Source organism: Telopea speciosissima, chromosome 10 (genome assembly GCF_018873765.1).
Source record: "Telopea speciosissima isolate NSW1024214 ecotype Mountain lineage chromosome 10, Tspe_v1, whole genome shotgun sequence".
Classification (NCBI taxonomy): Eukaryota; Viridiplantae; Streptophyta; class Magnoliopsida; order Proteales; family Proteaceae; genus Telopea; species Telopea speciosissima.
This window is the reverse complement of record NC_057925.1, coordinates 7,003,501-7,025,677: the sequence shown is the minus strand read 5'-3', so window position 1 is coordinate 7,025,677 and position 22,177 is coordinate 7,003,501. Positions and strand designations below refer to the sequence as shown.

Sequence of the window (22,177 nt, the reverse complement as noted above, 5' to 3'; positions counted from 1 at the left end):
GTTGGAACACACGTATCCCCTAAGCTTTTGATAAGTCTACTTACCACCCCTGCTTTAACCCTTAATGCCATTTAAATCCATACCAAGTGTTAAATGCTAAAAAATAATCAAACTACCCTTTCTTCTATTTGTTCTAAAATTTTGAAAAGACCTAATTACCCTAACCTATTTACTAAAAATTAAAAATACCAAAATACCCTCATCTTCCCCAAATCATGATCTTCTTTTACATACCTAATACCACCACCACTAACCACCACCCACCATTACCACCATTAATATCACTACCCTTTGGACAAGTATCTCAACCCAAGCTCTATTCCAAGTCAAGGCAAGGTAAGACAAGACAAGTTCAGGCCAACAAGGTCAAACTGACATTGTCTTAGTTAAAATATCTCAACCTGACCCACCCTTATATGCATAATACCCAAAATATTTAACTAAGAATTTGGTAGGGGCCGCGCGAACGCGTACCCCCACTGCCACAAATTATGACGTACACTCTCCCACTTGGGGAGATGTTAGGCAGGCACCCCTCCCAAGTGCAATGGAGGTCACCAACCTAGGCAATGGGCCGTCTTGATCACCCATAAACCCCGTCCAGGTAAGTATGTTTTACCATCATTGCTTTCCCTATTTGTACAATTGTTTCCCTTTCTATCTTCTACTACCTGACCGATGTGGGACTTTAAAACCAACCTCCTTTGATTCCTTTTCCATACTATAGCATCGCTTGGCCAACATATGGACAATAGATCAAGGGTGCATAGGATGATCTTTGGGCTTTGTTTTCATGGATTTGAAGGGAAGATTAGCAGTCAAAATCAGGAAAAAAAAAAGAAAAAAAAGCAATGTTGGAGGTGGGTTCTTCTCTTGTTATAATGTTTCTACTTCCAGTAAATTGAGTTGTTCACTCTCTGCTTCAAATTAAGAAAGCACCAAATTAGTAGATATCCATGTGACATTTTTTGTTCATTAAAGAGTTGAGGTTACAGACTACAGAGAGAATAGCAGAAACTTCAATACAGAAGAAACACTTTGGCTCTTCTCCTATCCTTCAATTTTTCTTCTTGAATGGGAATAATAGTACAAGACAGAGACCAGTTTTCCAGATCTGGCAAGAGAATACACTTAAGTCACAAGTGCTAAAACCAATAGTGGTGGTTTATACAAATAGTCAGAACAAGCAGAGCTGTATTCATGGAGGAAGGAAGCCCAAGAGGGACAAATAGGAGAGAAGAAAAAAAAATTTGGTGGTGGTGGTGGTGGTGGTGGTGGTGGGGGGAGGAGAATATCTAAGTTTTGTACACTATCGTCGAACGACGTCGGTTTCTGTGGGATGTTGCTCTGCTGCTACCCATCTGCAATGTTCTATTGATAAGTATATCCACAAAACTAAAGTAGGCATCACTCCATGGCTTTCTGATTGCTAGAATAACACAAGGTACCAAAAGACCAGTTGCAAATCCCAAATCAACACTCAAGTAAAACCATTTATCCTTTATATCACTGTCATCTTCAACTGTCCCTCTTCTATCTGAAGCACCAATTTGGCAACTTTTGAGAAGTGGAAGACCACAAAGACCTGGGTTTCCATAGTATGAAGATTCATCAAAAGTAGTCATCTGCCCATTATCTGGGATTTTTCCTGATAAGTTGTCGTTTGAAAAGTTTAGATAAGCCAAAGAAGCCATGGATGCCATGCTGGAAGGAATGCTCCCTGACAGCTGATTATTTGAGACATCAAGAGAGGCTAATTCATGCATGTTTGCAATTTTCTCAGGAATTTGCCCACTGATATGATTTCTTGACAAGTTCAAAACAACTAAGCCTGAGAGATTTGTTATTGTTTCAGGAAATTCTCCCACTAAGTTATTTCCAGACAAGTCTATGCAGGTTACAAGAGAAAGGGTCTTTGTGTATTGTCTAGCCTGGTCTTTAATAGAAATAACCACATTCTCTTCATAGTAGAGCCCTGTGTACTTCCCATAAAGTAGATACTTGTTTACACTTTGCACATGTGTCATGGCTCGAAGATCCCCTAAGCTGGCTGGAAAGTCTCCAACCAAATTGTTATTTGCCAGATCCAGAACTTGCAATGACCTCAGATTTGAAAGTTGAGGAGTTAGTCTTCCTGAAAACAGATTTGATCTCAAGCGTAAAATTCGAAGAGTGGTCATCCTTTCGTAAATCCAAGGTGGAATGTTACCTGAGAATTTGTTGTTACCAATGTCTAGAGTTTCCAAACTAGAGCAATTCTGCAAGGATGATGGAAGTTCCCCAGATAAACTATTGTCACTTAGGTGCAGTGTCTGAATCTTTAATAACTGACCCAGTTGGAATGGGATCAATCCAGATAGATTGTTCTGTCGAAGGTCTAGAGCTTTTAGATAAGAACAATTCTGTAAGCTTGATGGTATGTTGCCTGTCAGATTATTTTGTGACAGATCAAGGACTTCTAGAAGCAACATTTTGCCAATGGAGGCTGGGATTTCACTTGTTATACAGTTATCTGAAAGAGACAGAAACACCAAATTTGGCAGCACATCACCTATGCTCAATGGAATAGAACCAGAAAATCGATTCTTAGAGAGATTCAGTAATTCAACCTCGACCGATGGAAGAGGAATGGGTCCTTGCAAGAGGTTGGACCTGAAATCTATGTCTGCAAAGGATGCAACTGGAAGAGGGTTAGGTAGTTGGCCTTGTAACTGATTGAAAGATGCATTTAAAAGAGAGAGATTAGAAGAAAGATCCCAAAACCAGTTGGGTATAAGGCCTGAAATGCTAGCATTTGAAATATCCAGAAAACTGATTTCCTTTTGAGTTTCAAGCGAATCAGGAAAGAAGGGACCTAGTTGACATGACCCCATGTCAAGATTATTGATCTGGAATGGAGGAATCCACTTGGAGCTAACATTCAAAGTTAAGGAATTTGCAGATATGAATAAGAACTTCAAGTTACTTAGATTTGAGAAATGAGCTTCAGAAACAATCCCAGTCAATTGATTGAATGACACATCAAGTGAAACCAACTCAGAAAGCTCTCCTATAGAATTAGGAAGGCTTCCATTTAGTTTATTCCCCCCAAGTCCCATATCTGTCAAGGTTGATAATCTTCCCAAAGAAGCAGGAATTGGACCTCGAAGCAAGTTGTTAGTCAAATCAAGTTTCATTAGATTATGCAGTTCCCCCAGCCATTCTGGTAAATTCCCAACCAGCTGATTGCTGGTCAAGCTTAAGTACATCAGACTAGGCAATGGACTCCTACCGACGCAGTTCTCTGTTCCTTCAAGAAATTCTAGTAAACCTCCTGTTAAGTTATTACCTGCTATGTTCAAACTTTTTAAGTTGCAAGGAAACCAATGGAGCTTGGGATCCCTCCAGCAACATTATTAACAAACAAATTAAAATCAACCAGAGAAGTCATATTTCCAATGGAGGAAGGGAGTCTCCCATGTACTCTGTTCATAGATAAGTCAAGTACCTCAATGCTTCTCCAGCTTCCCTTTAGTAGCTGTCCACAACTGGCAGTAAGATTACCATTTTCTGCAAGACTCAGATGTCGCAAATTTGGAAGCTCAGAGATACCAAGGGGAATCTTTCCTTGTAACCTGTTAGCACTTATGTCCAAAGATACAAGACTGCTTATGTTTACAATCCAGTCAGGAAACTTTGAAGTGAAGCTATTCAAGCTAAGGTCCATCACTGCAAGTGAAGTGAAATTCACAAACTGAAGGGATGGAATGGGACCAGTCAAGCCACAAAAAGATAAATGTAATTCAATCAATAATGGGAGCCTGTTCCTAATATAGGAACCCAACCTGATCCCACCATCGAAAGGTCCACCCCATTCATCGCGAGGTGTCTCAGAGAGCTGAGACCAGACACCCACTGTAGACTGTTAGCCATCAAAGGAGGGAAACCTGAAGAAACATCAAGGTACTGCAAGCTAGAGAGGTTTCCCAAACTGGGAGGAACTACACCACTAAAACCTGAATTTGACAGGTTTAGATATTGCAATTCTTGCAAAGAACCAAGAAAATCAGGAATTGGGATTCCATCAAATGTGTTGAGACTTAGGTCCAACTGTTTCAATGACTTGAGTCTTAACAAAGCAGGATCAAAATTTCCTCTTAAGTTCCAAAAACCATACCTGTTAGAAGAATCAGAACTATTATATGGATGTGGGTTGTGGAGATCAATTGCAATCACAGCTCCAGAACTGTTCTCACACTGCACTCCTCTCCATTGACAACAATCATTTCCTTGCCATGACAAGAGACGATTTTCAGGATCATTGAGGCCATTTTTAAACTGAATAAGAGCTTTCCAATCGGATTCCAGACAATGGGAATGGGTTTCACCATTACATGCAAACTTCTCAGTTGATAGCAAACAGAGAATCAATAGGACCAGAAGAGTAACAGAAAATCTACCCATTATGTCAATAATTCCCAATACTATGACTCACTATGAACCCAGAAGACAGATATTTGAAAGTAGTCTATAAGTGCCTCAATATGGATAAGATCATAGAAAGAAGATTATCAGAATGAGAAGTAGATGATTCTCTTCCAAGAAACCAATCACTTTCATATTTGACCAGCTAAAAAATTATGAATTATGAAGCTTTCAAGGCCTTTCATGTGAAAGATGAACACTTGTCAACATTTAGTCACCTTTGAAATAATATTGCAATAGAATATAAATTTAGTTGACTATTCTTAACAGGAAAATTGGGGAGGACGGCAGGGGACGATGTGTGGAAATTTCTTCTATTCACATGATACGAGATTCCTATTCCATTATTAATAAAGGGAAAACATCAAAAGCTTGAGACCATCACCACTCACCATTACTCTCCAATTAACAATTACAACCTATCTCGTATCATGTGAATAGAAATGAGCTGTAATGGCCATATCCATTGGGACATTACTTGTGGAGAGTCTTTGTAACGTTACGACATTTGATATACCATTAGCTAGTTGTGCCATTACGATAAGTATTTTTTTATTGTTAAAAAATTGATGGCTATTATGATTCATAACTGATTGAAGAAGCTCATTACCACTAAGAAATGCTTGCCACTTGTAACGGAAGATGTATAACCATTCCCCACTTGTAGGGATTGATGAGCTTAATGATGATATCCTTAAGTGGATGAAACAGATGAAATTGAGGTAATCCATTCTCGCTAGGAGATGTTGAAACTGATGAAATGTAACTTCTGGCCCATTGTGGAGTGGCTGAAATTGAAGGTATATAACCACTAGTCAAATGTGGAGGTTGATGAGCATTAACCATTGTAACTGTTTGATAAACCTTAGAAGCCATTAACGAATGAGTGAGTAAATGCTCATTATCGCAAGGAGTTATAGAGAATGTGATGGTGTAACCGTTTGAATAGAGTTACAATCATTTAATGCAAAGGCTAGTTGAAAGGAACAACCATGAGGATCGTTGTAATGGTACTGGCGGCTGAGCCACTGATCAAATCCCATGACAGATTTTTCGGCTAAGGAGGCATCGAAGCATGGGATTTCATCCTCTTTTGTTGGCCTATCGGCTCATATAAACGAGGAGCTGCTGAGAGATGCTCAATGTAGGCCTAGATTTCTCTTGTTGATGGCATTGTCGAAGGTGTGAGTTCCCAGTTATTTTTGTTCTTGTATTCATCTAAGTTGCCCAAATGTTAATCCTGTACATCTCTTCTTTATTCATCATTTTAATACATTTAGATGTTTTAACAAAAATAAAAAATACACTATTTTTGTGCAACATATTATATTTTTTTAATAATAAACTATTAACTTTTCACTTACAAAATGGAAAAATTAATGTCAACTCAAAATTTTTATTTTTTCATAATTTATAAATTAAAAGTATAAAATGGTATATTTTCCATGGCCAAATGATTTTCCCTTCAATTTTTAGTAAAAATTTCATGAAATTACTTCTTCACAGAAAATGCCCAAAACTATAAATCAAGTGAGAAATCTCTCAAAAAAATTATTGCTTTCAAACCATAAAATCGAATTTAGTGACGCATGTATCATTAAAAAACTTGTTCGGAGTACATCTAATAGTGTGAAAATCAAAAACCATTTTAACCACAATCAAGTTTGAAAATGGATCCCACAAGACCAATAATGGAATCATACATAAATAATGTTCAAATTAAATTGTTTTCAAACAATTTTCGAATATAAGAGTTTCTATGATGAAATACACAAAATCCTCAAATTTGAACTGATCTCAATGTTGTTTGATGAGCTTTTAACTAGTCAACCCTAATAGGGGCATTTTGGTTATTTTATAGAATTCCTCTTTTTATTTGGGATGGTTCAAAACATTGGTTGGGAGTTATACAAGATGTCTAAGATTATAAACTAGAACCCAAACAAACAAAAAGCAATAAGATTCACACCGTAAGGATGACAAAATAAAATTTCTACAAAGTTTGAAACAAACAATCAATAATCTTCATTGCATGAAAAAAAAAACAAAATATTTAACTGAGAGTTGGGTAGGGGCCGCGCGAACGCGTACCCCCGCTGCCACAAATTATGACGTACACTCTCCCACTTGGGGAGATGTTAGGCGGGCACCCTTCCCAAGTGCAATGGAAGTCACCAACCTAGGCAATGGGCCTTCTTGATCACCCATAAACCCCGTCCAGGTAAGTATATTTTAATCTCATTGCTTTCCCTATTTATACATTTGTTTCCCTTTCTCTCTTCTACTTTCTGACCGATGTGGGACTTTAAAACCCACCTCCTTTCCCATACTATTTTTCATGGGTATACGGTCAAGTATTGGTCTCTCTTGTGGTGATATTTGGGCCCTGTTTTCATGGATCAGTAGGGAATGGTAGCACTCAAAATGTGGGTTGGGGGAAGGGGGGAGAAAAAAGCAATTTTGGAGGTGGGTTCTTCCCTTGTTATAATGGTTCTAGTCTCCATTGATTCCGATTTGAATCGACTTAAATCGATCAGACCGGAGGAATGTGGAACAAGAGAACGCGATTCGTTCTCTTCAGATTTTAGGTGTTTGGAACTGTGAAAACCTTGCATTCTTGAGCAAGATTGTCTAACTAAATCCCGGTAAAATCATGTGAAACCACAAAGCAACTTCCTTTCGGTTCAAAACAACCAAGCCTGAGAGATTTCATTATTGCTTCGTAGTTGTCCCTGATTGTGATCCTTTTAAATGGTTTTCTTGTGAATTTGTGATACATTTTACCCGAATGAACTACAGAAGAACCGGCTTACCTCAGCTCGTTGAACAAGGTCGCTGCTACATCCAATTATCAAACAGTAAAATATTTTACTAAGAACTTAGTAGGGGCCGCGCGAACGCGTACCCCCTCTACCACAAATTATGACGTACACTCTCCCACTTGGGGAGATGTTAAGCGGGCACCCCTCCCAAGTGCAATGGAAGTCACCAACCTAGGCAATGGGCCTTCTTGATCACCCATAAACCCCGTCCAGGTAAGTATGTTTCACCATACTTGCTTTCCCTTATTTGTACTCTAAGTCTCTTTTCTATCTTCTACTATCTGTCCGATGTGGGATTAAAAAAACCCACCTTCTTTTCCATTCCATGTTATTTTTGTATCCGTATATGTAAATGATTTTTTTTTATGCAAATAAAAACTATATTACTTATGAAAAGATATTTACGATAGACTTGTTTGAAACAACTTTAAGAGCCAATTGTTCTAACAGTCGCTCGCTGATTGTGCTTGCTAATTCCAAAACGGGGTGAAGGGTGTTCCAAGAAATTCTTAAATATATATATATGCAAATGATTTTGATCCTTTGGATACATAAATGATTTATTTGTTCATTAAAGAAGTGAGAGATACAAGGAGAGACTAGCTGAAACTTTAATTTTGAAACTGAAATTGCAATTTTAGTCAATTGAATATTTAAGAAGAAATAATATAGATTAACCACATGGTAGATTTCAGACTCCAATCAACTTGTAGACCCTCCCACATGTCGATTGAGCATCTCCAATATTTTAAATTTTATAATACTTTAGGGAAAAAATAAATCTGTCCAGAAGTATAGATACTACGCATAGATAGAGATGGCATGAAATGACCCCCCCTCCCCGTGAAAGGTAGAAATTTGACCTCCATTGATGCTTTTTTAGGCGCTTTTATTGGCCCCTACGACAGAAAACTCTTTCCCAATACATTATTTTGTCACTTGGTAAATTTCATTTGGATTGAAACTTAACATGTGAAGTGGAAATTTATTGAACAACTGCTTGCTCAGTAGGTTGATGGTTTGCCAGTAGAATGCATGCTCCCAGGAGGTCATGGGATTGACTCTCCTGGTTCACATTTGTGCCATGAGACACCCCTCCCGATACATGGATGGAAGTGGTTAAATGAATCACAACCATTTGATAAGGTATCAGTGGGGGCCAAGGAAATTACCAGTTGTTATTATATGTTCTTAAATCTAGAGTCTAGATCTTGGAACCAAGTTGTTTTATCCCACTTCCAAGATTTAACATCTGACCCTCTTTGTCAGTAGAATCAATAGCAGATTATCTCATTGGAACGCTAACCTTCTCTCTTTTGCTAGCCCTGTAGTTGATTCGATTTGTTACAACTTTTGGTGTGGCGGATCTAAGAACAACAACAAAAAGTCCCTTGTTTCCTGAAAACGAATATGCCTTCCTTTGGACCATGGGGGTCTCGGCTTTCGACCCTCTTGTATCCAAAATACTGCCCTTCTTCTTAAGTTAGGTTGGAGACTTCTTGTTGAACCACATTCCCTTTGGACCAAAGTTCTTAAAGCTAAATACTTTCCCAAAACTTCTCTTTTTGATCTTAGGACTAGATCTCGGAAGGACTCATGGGTTTGGAATGGTATCACTAAGATTATCCCTACCCTTAGATCTCTCTGTATTAGGAAGATTGGCAATGGAATGGACACCTATTTTTGGACCGACCCTTGGATCCCATCAATACCCTTGTTCTCCCTCAAACCTGAGGAATTTCAAAGGTCCTTTCCTGAAAAGGTCAATTTGTTTCTCTCTAACAACTGCTGGAACTTGGATCTTTTGAGGATTTCAGTCCCTTCTTATCTACCTCACATCTTTCACATCCCTTGCTCTGACTCCTCGGACTTGTGGTGGTGCACCCTCACTAGGGATGGTCGTTTTATCACTAAAAAAGCGGATAATTTCATTTCTAACACCTCTTGCTTTGATTTGTCTTTATCCGTTTGGTGAAATTTTTTTTGGAAACTCAATCTCCATCTTAAATTAAATTTTTTTTTTTTTTGCGTGTATTAAATGTAGGGATTCCAGTTAAGGATACTATTTCGAAATGGACTCAGATCGACCCAACTTGTGCTTTCTGTGGCACTTGTAATGAGACCCTTTGGCATTTACTGTTATCTTGTGACTGAGTTAAACATATTTGGACAGCTGGTCCGTTGGGTCTGAGGATAGAATTCATCTATTTCCCATCTCTAGTACAATTCTGCATTTCTTCTTTCCTCAATTGCAAACTTGATAAGCCATCTCTTGTTTGGTTTTTTTTTCATTTTTATTATAACTTGTTATTTTATTTGGATTTCCAAGAACAATTATATTTTCTGTTTTGTTAAACCTCATCCTCTAACTGTTTTAACGAGTATTGAACTTTGGATGCAAGACCTTCATATTCCCCCCCCCCCCTATTAAGCCCAATGCTGTACTTTCTAATAATTAGTAACCCTAAGCTTCATTTACCTACTTTGGACTTTCCTGTTTTGTTATGCATAGGGCTCTTCCACGGACATAGGTTGTTTTGGATGGACTCTTGGCATTTTGTTAGATGGAAAATTCATTTTGTTAAATACAAGAAGGGTTAAAAGCAACCATGAAATGGAACCAGAACTGTTAGCTATTTTCGACGGTTTTGATCTGGCTAATCGATAGGTTTGAAGTTGAAAGAAGTTTGGTGCTCTAACAAGGTGCTACCTGGACTTCTTCCAACTCCATCCCATTCTCCATGGCGGTGTTGGAATACTTTCTATAGATTTTGGATCGTTCACCAAGCATTTTGTTCAAACATATGACAGACCCCTCTCTGTTATATTGGCTCAAGTCCCTAGCACAACAACCTCTAGCTTCTAATGCACCCTAGATAGACAATATTGTAACTTTTTATCTGCTTAATAGAAATTTTCTTTTCTTTCATCGAAAAATAAAACAATCCAAAGTCCAGAATCGTTTTCCCCACCAAACCTTCAAGATTTATGGTAACCTTATTTAAGCCGTCAGATTTGGATCTTTACAAAACTTTTTAATTAGCTTTTGTAGGGGTACGCCAGGCCCGTGCAGTAGTGCAACACATGGGCAACGCTCGAAGACCCTAGTAGCAAGCTACTGTTGTGGGCCTTCCCCCAAGAAAAATTAATTTAATATCATGTGGGTCTATGACCCACATATCAGATATTAAACTGATAAGAACAGATACTACACTTGATCTTAGCCAAAAGGCCGAGAAAGGTATGCTTTGTTAATCGTTTTTGTTTCCATTTTATAGACACCTATCCACTCATCCTTGCTCTTCCTTTAGCCGATGTGGGACTAGCGATCATTCTCTTCTTTAGCTTTGACCTCCTCACATGAGCATATGAGAACTATTGCCAGAGATTGCATTTACAGTTCACAAGTACTAAGGTGGTGTGAAGCCTATCTTTGATTCTCTAACCAATAAAATGGTTTATTTTCTCCATAAAGAAAGGTGGTGTGAAGTTTTTGATGGATTGAGGATCTTGTCTTATCTTTCCAGAAATAAGCCTCAGTGAGTGTCTATTACAGGTGTAAACAAATCACCACCCATTAGGGTGTACCTGAATAGAAATAGGAATGCATCGGAATGATCTCGTACGGATTTGATTATAAGGTTTACGAATTCAAACGATTTTCTTCAATCTCTAAATATCTTGAAAGACTTCGATCTCCTGAGTGAGTGTCTATTGCAGGTGTAAACAAATCACCACCCATTAGGGTGTACCTAAATAGAGATAGGAATGCATCGGAATGATCTCGTACGGATTTGATTACAAGGTTTACGAATTCAAACCATCCTCTTCAATCTCTAAATATCTTGAAAGACTTTGATCTCCAAGAAGAACTTCACACCACAAATCTTTGGGAACAGATGAAATCCCACAGAGAACACACTAGTAACTTAGTGAACAAATTTGAGAATGAGAGACTTTAATGGTGCAAAAATGCAATTAGGTTTTGGGGTGACTTGATTATATTTATATATAATCAGTCCCCGCATCCTTAGAGTGTCCCACTCCAAATAGGAATCACAGAAAGGGAAGAGACCTTAAGGGTAAAGGCCAACTCCTTAAATGGTCAATCCAACTGGTCCAATCGGCTGCCCCATGGGTGGCCGCCAAACCCAAACCGGATATGTACCCAGGTTTGATTAACAACAGGAATTAGCGCAATGGTTGTAATTGTCCAAGTCTAAGGAAAATGGGATCAAAGAGAAAAAAGATAAATCTCTTCAGATCTTGAATGTTTCGAGCCGAAATACTGCAAACAAATTTCGGATGGCTCCTTCTTCCCTTCCGCTTCTGCTTCATCTTCTCCATCTTCATCTTCTTTGGTAAATCCATGTCAAATCCCTCTTGCAGTACTTCCCCCCATTTTCTAATCGGATCACTACCTCGACCACCCATACTCTAATCCTTATCCCATCATCCCCTCTTCATGAGATCATGGAAACCCATACCCTAAACCTATCCTCTTCCCTCAAACCTTCTTCTCCCATTCGTTCAGATGGTCTTCTTGGAATTTCTCCCACACCTTGGTCTGGTTCTTCATTTAAAGAAGAAGGGTACAAGTTCAAATTTAACCCTCACTACAAGAAATTGATGCAATGACGGCACTTTGGGTTGAGTTATTGCGGCATATTTTACAAACGTCGTCATATGTGAAGATATACCGACATTTTAATAAAAATGCCGTCATATATAAAGGTATAACGGCGCATGGGTTTAAATGCCGTCATATATAAATATATAACGGCGTTTTATCACAATCGCCATTAAATAAAGCAATTTTCGCGGCGTTTTTTAACAAGCGCCACTGGAGTTTACTGTGTAATAATGGTTTAATATATTTTTTTTAACGGCGTTTTCAAAGAAATGTCGTTGTATTTCAAAATACAACGGCGTTTATCTATAAACGCCGTATAAAGTAATAGTTTTCAGCGAACAAAAACCCCAAAATCTTTTCACTTCCCCGCGCTTTCCATCTCCATCCATAAACATTTTCGTTTCCCCCGCTCTTTCCATCTCTCTCTCAAAGTTCTCTCAAGTCTTTTTCCCCTCTCAACCGTCAAACTTCTCTGAAATCCCTTTCCAAAGACAGAGCAACGGTGAATCGGCGACACCAATTCTCGCAAGTCCCACAAGGTTTGATCCCATTAAACCCTTCTTCTCTGCTTTTTTCTTAGATGTTTTGATTTGTCAGAAAGTGTTAGTTATTGTATTTGATCTGTTGTTAGTATTTCAAGTTTTTTGTCCAAATTCTTTTGTTTAGGGTTTCTATTGTTAATTCTGTTGTTTTAAATTTATTTATTTTTAATCTTAAACTCTCCTTTCTCTATTGCTCTCTGTGTTTCTGCTTCGATTCATTCTGTGTTTGTCTTTGGATTTGCTTATGTTTATATATGTAATGTGATTTTGATCTTTAAGGGGGAGAGTATTTTCTACTTTTCTCTTTCGTCTTCGTTCATTCGATTCTTTTGCTTCGTTTAAGCACCAAAGAAGATGGGTTTGATTTCTAGAATTGTAATGGGGATTATCGTCAGCATCGCTTTGAGGGCATGAGCTTTATGGCCTGTGGGGTGTTGATATATCAGACTACAGTACTAATACTACTGGGTATGGTCATATGGACTATGGATAGAGTCAGATCGACCGCCACTAACTTCTCTGTCAATGATTGAGTCAATTCACGAAAAAGGAGAGGAGGAGAAAGATGGAGAACCCAAGAGAAGATGTTGACATTTCAGCAAGCAATCAATATAAAATAGAGCAGTTAAAGAGATGGGTAAAACTTATAAAACATAAAAGGATGGTTAAAGGTGGAGGAGGGGAGAGGAGAAGAGTGGAGTGGAGAGATGCTATTCTAGTGAATAGGAGTCAACGTAGAAAGACAATAGGAGAAGTGTCAACCCAACCCAATCCCATAGAATTCAAATTCACCATTTTTATATTCTTTACTATTAGGTAACAGGTAGGACACTTTCTTTTTTTAAAGAGGAAATTGAAGAAACCACCCAAGATTTCTGTTTTTTTTTTTTTTTTTTTTTTTTTCTTTTCCACCTTTGAAGGTGCATGAAGGAATATCTCTCTCTCTCTCTCTTCTCTATCTCGGTGTGCTGTAATGGGAGTGTCGAAGAAGATATAGAAAACAAATAATGGCATCCCTTGTATACAAACAATGGCGTACGACTAGAGATTAATACCCACCCACATTATGAAATTCCACAATAAGAGATTAAGAGTGCTTGAATAGCCCAACAAATGTGTATGATCAAGCCAAATTAATGAAGCTAACCGCATCTGCATTATATACTTGAGATGAACTCAACATGAAGGAAATTTCTATTTCTGTTGAGTTACTCTCCTTTCTAGGTTTAGCCAGAAAAAGAGAAGAACAAAAAGGATAGAGAAGAAAATAAAAGTAACTATTCTCAGTTCATCACCATCTATAATCAAAACAGCTACTCACAGAAAGAGGTATAAAGGGAAGAACTTATAAGCACATGTACTTTGAGAGTACTATTATTAAGCAAAAACATCACAGTTTCTCCCCTTCCCCAAAGCAAATTGACTACGTTTTTGAGTCACTTACCTAAATTTTTTTTTTTCTTTCTATTTGCCAAGATCATCTTTACTAAAGATGATTAGCGCTGCCTCCAAAGGATCGACCAGAAGCCGACTTCATTTCTGGATCCAGGGAACTGATGTCAATACCATGTTGTTCTCTTTGTGATAACCCACCTCCCATGCTCCTTACCATCCCTCCAACACCTAAGAAGTCTCTTGTTAACCTATCAGATCCTCCAAGACTCACTGTAACATTTTGATGCAACTTGGGTTCTTCCATGTTTCCAAAATTGGTATTCTGATGGTGTTGTTGTTCCAATGACATTCTGTTTGTATTGAATCCACCAAAATTGGTCTATTGTTCATGTCCACCACTATTACAATTCACTCTAAAGGTAGGGATTCCTCCTGAAGCACCTCCAAAAATGGAGGAGCCACCATTTGCTAGAGAATTCATTAGATTTTGGACATGATTTTCATTTTCCATCTGTGACAATGTTTCACCCCACCACCTCCAAAATTAGCCCTAAAATTAGACGTCAAGTGAGACTGTCAGTTTAGGACCACTTAATGAAGAACTCGCCAAAACCTCTAAGCAAAGAACCACTTCCACGCTTTGTCGTTGAACCCGTTTGAGCAGCTTTTTGAAGCAAAGCAATGGACATTTGAGGAATAACAACTTCAGTTTGTCTTGAATTGTTGTAAAGAGAAGAGACACTTGACCCAATGTGATCACCCATTAGGTTAGAAGAAAAGAGGGAATTTCCTTCTCCACCATTTCCATTGAACTGTCGGGAATTAGTAACCCTAAGAGAGACAATTGGTATTGTTATTGTTGACATTGTTGCTATTATTGATGCTGCTATTGAAAAAAAGTGAGATTGAAGAGATTGGCGGCAATGCAGTGGAAGAAGAGGAATTACTTGTCTGCTTTGAAGTTCAAGTAGTTGCATTAGTCCTTGGAAGGTCTTATTTTGTAACAGTCCATGGTGGGGCGCTTCATGGTATTCTTGATTTGAAGCTCCTGGTAGGAAGAAGGCAGATGAATGGGTTTGCTGAGGTGATCGAAACGATGAAGAAGGATTCAATTGCGAGATGAAATGATTAAATTGTGCTCCTCCGGCACCATCCCTTTTTAGAGGAGTAGAACCTCCTTGACCTACATATTTCCTGCATCAAAATTCTATACAATTGATTTGCTTCCGCCCACCATCCCTTTTCCTACAGATCTATGCCAAAGCTTACAGATAAGATATTTTTTTTAAGTTATAAATCATTTAAGTGTATCAGTTTTTGGGTAGACAGTTTGACTGCATTTGTATTTTTTGAAAAATGTCGAAATTGATGCTACCCACTAGGATATTTGGGTGTTTTGAATTAGTTTGTTGGCACAATAGCTTATCAATGTGTGGGATCTTTCATATTTATTGCAAAGCCTCTCCCTATCAGACTAGTTCTTGAGTCTCCTCTCAATTAGAGGAACATGAAGGAAAAGAAAAAGAGACAAAAATGAAAAGGACAGTTATTGGATGTCTGCTTTCAGTAATGGAGAGCACCTTGATCTAAAAAAATGAAAAACAGGGCCCTGCTCTTACCTGCCATTCATTGCTTCTTTTCTCAGTAATTTCTTTGTCTTCCCTAATCCCAATCATTTGTATCTCCCCTGTCATACCCAGACCTATATCATCCAATCAAGTCCTTCTATGAAGATCACATCTCATGATAAATATCTTATTAAAATCGACTGTTTCAAGTTGTAGAAACAGTCGGATATCCATCTTTGGATGTTATGAGATTGCAGCCTGAGGCTAGATATCCATCTCCTTCTGGGATGGTTTATTGGGTTTTATTAGGCATGGTAATGGGGTAGGGTTATGAGATTGCAGCCCTGAGGTTAGATATCCATCTCTGGATGTTATGCATAAGGTGAGTGGGGTCATTGCATTGGTTTTTAGCCAGTCATATGAAATAGCATGTAATGGAAAAGATAGATAAGAAGAATTTTTAATCCTCAATGGTGGTCTGGTTGGAGAAAAGCAAATTTGATAAAAGGTTCAGGAGGGAAGAGTCTCTTAGGTGCTCAGTTATAAGACATAGAGGTCCTGCTACCTAGAGTCTCTTTGAGAATGGGCAAGAGAGAAAACGATGTCACATTGTTTCCTATTCAAAGTTTTTTTTTGTTTTTTTTATGAGAAGAGAAATATTATAAAACAAAAGAAAAGATTACACAGTATTGAGAAGAGTGTCTACTCTCACCAACAAAACAGGAAGGGGAAATAAATAAATAGAGTTTATTGTAGCAAAAGTTACCTGAGAATTGAATGACTTAGAGTTTATTGCAGGTTTATTAGGTTTACATTGAGACTACGTAAGTAAGAACAGCTCCATCTACTATGATCTAGTCCTTATTCACTAGTCAAAAGCTTTAGGCCAAGTTTTAAAACCACCAAATTTGAGAATGCTTACAGAAATCTGGAAGCAATATATTGTATTATATTGTATAACAATTATAATGGATCACCAGTATATTCATGATGTCTTCACTCTCTCACTCTTTCACTCAAAATGCAAACCCACCCCAAGGCTGAAAAAGGCTAAACAGATCAACCCTCCCTTTTATTTTAATTTTTATCTGAAGTACTATATATATTGATTTTACTTACCCATTCATTTGAACAGCTGATAATTGAGGCCATTGCATTAGTTGGCTTTTTTTTGTCCGTCTATCTGTACAGGTATGCTTTCAGTACTTTCAAGATTTGAGTTTCATTTGAACTGTTGCATGGATTAGTTTTGAGTTTGATTTGGGTTCTTTTGACAGTCTTCTTCCTACTCTTTAATCTGCTTCCTACTCTTTAACAAACCCCAACTTTGAACAACAAGCGCATGTGAAAACAAACCCCAAACCCCCGGCACCGGCTTAAGCCAATTTGCCTAAATAGTGAGCTAAATATGTTTTCACCTTGCATTCATTTTTCTCTTGTATGTTATACCTCAACACTTTCCACAATTTAAATCCTTGATAACATAGTATCCAAAGATCAATTCTTCCAAGAAACCTTAGACTAATGGCAATTCAGTATTCATATTCCTGCAACCATAAGTAATTGTATTGTAGTGAAAGCTCTATTTGATGATAGATTAGGTCTTTAATTTGGAACATTTCTTAGAATTAGTCAAACTTGCATTTGTTATTCTTTTTCTTGCTGTTCTTGAGGAATATTGTTGTCCTTTTTCTCTCTCTTCTTCCAAAGATATTAGTTGGGCCTAAATTATAAGTCACAATTGCTATTTCATTTTTTTTTTTTGCAATTGGCTATGCATTAATGCTGAATACTAAATTGATTAGATTAGGTACCAAAAATCAGCTTGTTTGTATGAAATCCTGGAATTTGGTTCATCTCATAAGACTATTAGCTTCAGGCAAATTGAATTTTGAACCAGATGGTTACTATCATCTGATGAGATGTTTTTTTGTGTCTTCCTACTGATGCAGTAGTGTCTTTGAAATACAGATCTCACAGGTTCTGTAGTGATAATCTTTTGTAAAATCAAAGGTACTCTTCTCCAGCCAGACATCTTAAGGGGTATCTTCTTTGCATCGGAAAAATACAAGATATTTTTCAAAGAACTTCAAAAAAAACAGAAAGAAATACACTTGAAAGGGAAGCAGAGATAGAGTCTAACCAACTATGAAGTGATCGAGGCTTGCATTTGGCAAGAATTCATAGATCAGGAGCTTTTCTTCTCCTTTTAAGCTGAAGCCAAGGAGTCGTACAAGATTCCTGTGCTGCAACTTGGCCACTAACACCACCTCATTCTTAAATTCTAGTTCACCTTGTCCAGAATCTCTAGATAGCCTATTCACAACAACTTCTTGTCCATTCAAAAGCTTACCCTGTATACTATTTGTGTTAGAGGATCCTCTCAAAAGAGTGGACTTGTATAGACTGATTTAAAACCACCTTTAAGAATTCAGAATGCAACTTTAAACTGTATATGTTAAGATTTTGTTGCATGCTTGTATCGTAGTAATGGATCATTAGCTTGTAGACAGCACCGAATCCACCTTGTCCAAGCTTATTCATATCGGAGAAGTTGTCGTGGCAGCTCTTATTGTATTAAAGTCAAATTGCAAGGATTGTGCCACATTGATATCAGCCACACCTTAACAACCAACCCCGAAAAAAAAAAATCAACCAATACTTCCCAAATAGAAATGCTTTGATGAAAACATGCAGACAATTTTGTATAGTGAGCATAGCTGGCCAAAGCTTTCTTTCTTTGGATTCAAACTAGTTCTCTAGGGACTTGAAGACAATATGTTCCACCCAAGAGATTTTCCAAGGGAAATTAATGTTTGCCTAATAATTTGTTTTTCCCTACACAGCTCCTCTTGATTCCTCGCACAATCAAAAGAATATAATGAAATCAATCCATTATAAATGTTTTAATTTCCTACATACAAAATTTCGTATACATTGACACCTAAATAAAATATAAAAGATAGAGAAAGATTTAAAGTACGGTTGCTCACCATCAATTTCACTCTTTGGCTTCCTCATACAAAACCATATAAATAGGGTAGAAACAAGAATAACTGCTGTTATTGCCACAACGACAATAATAATGACAATAGTCGACGAATTTTTTCCTTTCCCTGTAAAAACCAAAATCTTTCTTTTAATGTGTGATCCAATTGATTGGTTTTAAAAGGATTAATAGCAAATGATGCATGAATACACATAAAAAATAGACAGTCTTGAAGTTCAATGGTGTGTGTTTGAGGGGAGGGGGGTCAATCTTGCTTCTAATAGAAAAAAATTAGAAGTAAAAAATAAAATGAAACTTCAATCAGTATTAACTAGAGCTCCTAAAAGCATAACATACCCTGTGTTACTGTACTGTTTGCCGGTGGAGGCGAGGAAAGAGGAGGAGGAGTTGAAGGAGGTGATGGAGGTGTTGGAGCAGCTATTGATTCATAGAAAGGATCATTGAGCTCAAACCTCAAATTACAGTTGGGCATGAGAACTCTCCCACATTGCTTTGCATTGCAACAATTTGGGATATGAGCAACAACTTCAACTAAGCATCTATTGCGATCATTCGAGATATATCGAGTACACTTGAATTAACCCATGAGTCTTCTCAAAGTTGTTTGTATAATTCACAACCATTGTGCAAACATTCGAGTGGAAGAACCAAAGACAGCTTGGTTCACAAGGTCATTCATTAAATTTGCCAAAGTCGATTAAATTGAACTGGGTTTGACACATTATTCACATTCCACAAATACCAAGTTGGATTTTCTTGCATAGTTGAGAAGATGAACTGATCGGAGTACCTTAACATGCATAAATCATACCATACTATTGCACCTGTTTGATTGGGACAACGTTGTGTGATATCTTTACTTGCTATGTTAACACAATTTTGACATTCTTGGGAAGTAATATAAACACGCACGATGAAGAGACCATAGATGTGTTGGAATTCGGGTAATTGTTGTGTTGTAAAATCCGATCTTGTTGATAGCATTAGAGGATCGAGAAGATAGAAGATGGTTGAAATTGTATGATCTGTGTTAGATTTGTTTTTTGGACCTCCGGTTCATCTTTCTGTGTATTTCAGTATTTGTGTGCATGTGTGTGCATGTGTATGTAAATGCATTTATTTCCTTGATTTTCATTGAATCTAAAATCGCTAGGCATTTGGGTATTCTCAGCATTTTCTGATTGAAGCATGATTCTTGTCTCTATGTAAGCAATTCCAAGGTTTCAGTAGGAAGTAATGCTACTTTTTAATGCTTACTTCTCCTTGAGACAAGCTTTAATTATCCAGTTAAGAACATCTAGGAAAGTTGCACAATTCAAGGCTTTGAGTGTGAAGATCTGTGAAAAGGTTTTATTTATACAAGCCAGTGAAGGATGGTTGATTGGATTGTTTATCTGTCCCTATAATTTTTTGTTTACTTTGTTATTGGTACTTGTGCATACCTCTTGTCACCTTCAGTCTTACTAATTAGTTTATATTGCTATTTGATGGTTTTGTGTAGGATGGAGATGGTGTTCAGGTCTTGGAATTTCACTTTTGGGCTTGGTTTCCTCACTGGGAGTATAACTTTGGTGGCTTCAGAGATCCATGAACTAATATTATTTTACTTGCTAATTGGGTTATGAATTTTGTATAGAAGGGGGTCTCTTTGTGGTCTTTTTGCAGTATCAGAACCTTAGTACTATGGATTTTGTGTAGGAGGGGATCTTTTATCTTTTTGTAGTATTGGAACCTTAGAACTATGGATTCTGTGTAGGAGGGGATCTTGTCTTTTTGCAGTATCGGAACCGTAGTACTTTAGACTCTGTTTTTATTTTATGTTTAATGGATATTTTACATAGTTCAATATATCTTGGCATTAGTAAAATCATTATTTTGTGGGATTTATGTGTTCTATATGAAACAAGTGGTCGAAAAGATTAATATGGATGAATGCATTATATATGAAATAGGTGGCAGAATGAATCTATTATATTTGAAACAGGTTAATGGAATAGATACAGAAGCTATTCTTAAATTTAAAAAAAAAAAATAGCACCTATAGCGGCGTTTTTAAAAACGTCGGCAAAAACAAAAAGCCAGGCCTCATTTACCGGCGTTTATTAACAAATGCCTCAATATTATTGCCTACAGCGGCGCTTTTATAAACGTCGTTTTAGTGTACTAAGCCCCGGCATTTGCTACAAACGTCGCAACAATTAGAAATTCAATGCCTACCTCGGCACTTTTAAAAACGTCGTTGTAGGACATTTTCCACGACGTTTATTAGAAAACGCCGCGGTAAAGGCACTTACACAGTCACTCTCAAAAAACGCCGTTGTACAAAAACGGCGGTACCTTCGCCGACGTTTCTACGGCACAAAGTAGAAACGTCGTTGAATGATACAGCGGCGTTTTTGGGATCTATAGCGGCGTTTAAAAACGCCGTCGTAGACCCAATTTCTTGTAGTGCCTCCAGCGTCATTAGATGGCAAAATGAGGAAATGGGATCTTGAAGGGTATTTTAGAAAATACTAAAACCTAGGAGGGTATTTATGAACCCTAAAGGGAAGTGAATTATTCCATTTCTTTGGCTGCTAGCCCTGTAGTTGTTCCTGTTACAATTGTAGCACTGAAATTTTTTCCCAAAATTCTAGCTATAACTCTGCAAAGCCATATTGCCTTTGTTTTCATTGATGTTTGCAATTTGATCCACTTAACTATTACTTTCTTAGAAACTTAGGTTTTTAATCATATTATGGATTCTAACAACAATAATCTATTTTGAGTTTCTTTTTTTGGTAAAAGTTTTGAGTTTATTTATTCACCCAAAAAAATCTTTTTTGAGTTTTTTAAGATTATATTAAATTCCCTCATGTTGCCCCTATTTCTGTTGAGACAAGTATATATCTCTATTACCTATCAAAAAAAAAAAAAAAAGTATATATCTCTATTGTTTACCATTACCGGCCAGCACATCCATGAGGATTATAAAGAAGTTTCAAGTTTGGGTAAGTGTAAGTGGCTGCTTACTCAACTAAGAACCTTGGGAAGATTTTATTCACTCAAGTTCTTCAAGAAGGTACGGCTAATTATGTAATTTGTCAAATGCTTTAACTAAGACTTGGGAAGGGGCCGCGCGAACGCGTACCCCCGCTGCCACAAATTATGACGTACACTCTCCCACTTGGGGAGATGTTAGGCGGGCACCCCTCCCAAGTGCAATGGAGGTCACCAACCTAGGCAATGGGCCTTCTTGATCACCCATAAACCCCGTCCAGGTAAGTATGTATTACTTTATTGTTGTCCCTTATTTATACGCTAGTCTCCTGTCTCTTTCTCTACTAGCTGACCAATGTGGGACTAAAAACCCACCTCCTTTCTCATATTATCTTATTTTTGTTTACGTATCTACAAATGATTTTGGTCCTCTAGCTACATAAATGACTTATTTGTACGTTAAAGAAGTGAGGGCTACTCTGAGAGATTAGCTTTCAATTTTGAAAATGAAATGCAATTTTGGTCAGTTGAATATTTAAGAAATAGGAAAGAGAACGTCACTCGGTTGCACAACGCATGCCGCCCCTACACGCAAACACATGGGTGGCCTAAATGATCGTCGCACCCCTGGTCATTTCCATCTTTCCAAGGGATGTGGCAATCATTACATGTCCCACATATTTTGATTGAGTGTCTCCATTGTTCTAAATTTTATAATACTTTAGCTAGGGAAAAACGACTATGTTCCACCATGATCTTGTTGA

General features: G+C 37.6%; 1 long non-coding RNA gene, 5 other non-coding genes and 2 pseudogenes across 6 annotated transcripts; 1 reads left to right on the top strand and 7 right to left on the bottom strand.

The window, feature by feature from the left end:
- Window positions 1–451: 451 nt before the first annotated feature.
- LOC122644340 lies at window positions 452–612 on the bottom strand. Its single transcript, XR_006330279.1, has one exon. It is a non-coding gene; the product is annotated as a U1 spliceosomal RNA (small nuclear RNA).
- Window positions 613–1,295: 683 nt separating this feature from the next.
- Window positions 1,296–4,467, bottom strand: LOC122642354 (annotated as a pseudogene).
- Window positions 4,468–6,532: 2,065 nt separating this feature from the next.
- Window positions 6,533–6,693, bottom strand: LOC122644346. The gene has a single exon (XR_006330284.1). It is a non-coding gene; the product is annotated as a U1 spliceosomal RNA (small nuclear RNA).
- Window positions 6,694–7,346: 653 nt separating this feature from the next.
- Window positions 7,347–7,507, bottom strand: LOC122644347. Its single transcript, XR_006330285.1, has one exon. It is a non-coding gene; the product is annotated as a U1 spliceosomal RNA (small nuclear RNA).
- A 2,828-nt stretch (window positions 7,508–10,335) lies between these two features.
- On the bottom strand, window positions 10,336–10,531 carry LOC122644370. Its single transcript, XR_006330306.1, has one exon. It is a non-coding gene; the product is annotated as a U2 spliceosomal RNA (small nuclear RNA).
- A 3,416-nt stretch (window positions 10,532–13,947) lies between these two features.
- On the bottom strand, window positions 13,948–15,196 carry LOC122642353 (annotated as a pseudogene).
- Window positions 15,197–15,275: 79 nt separating this feature from the next.
- LOC122643023 lies at window positions 15,276–21,670 on the top strand. Its single transcript, XR_006330148.1, has 3 exons — window positions 15,276–15,288; window positions 20,342–20,343; window positions 21,536–21,670. It is a non-coding gene; the product is annotated as an uncharacterized LOC122643023 (long non-coding RNA).
- LOC122644339 lies at window positions 21,542–21,702 on the bottom strand. The gene has a single exon (XR_006330278.1). It is a non-coding gene; the product is annotated as a U1 spliceosomal RNA (small nuclear RNA).
- Between the last annotated feature and the right edge of the window lie 475 nt (window positions 21,703–22,177).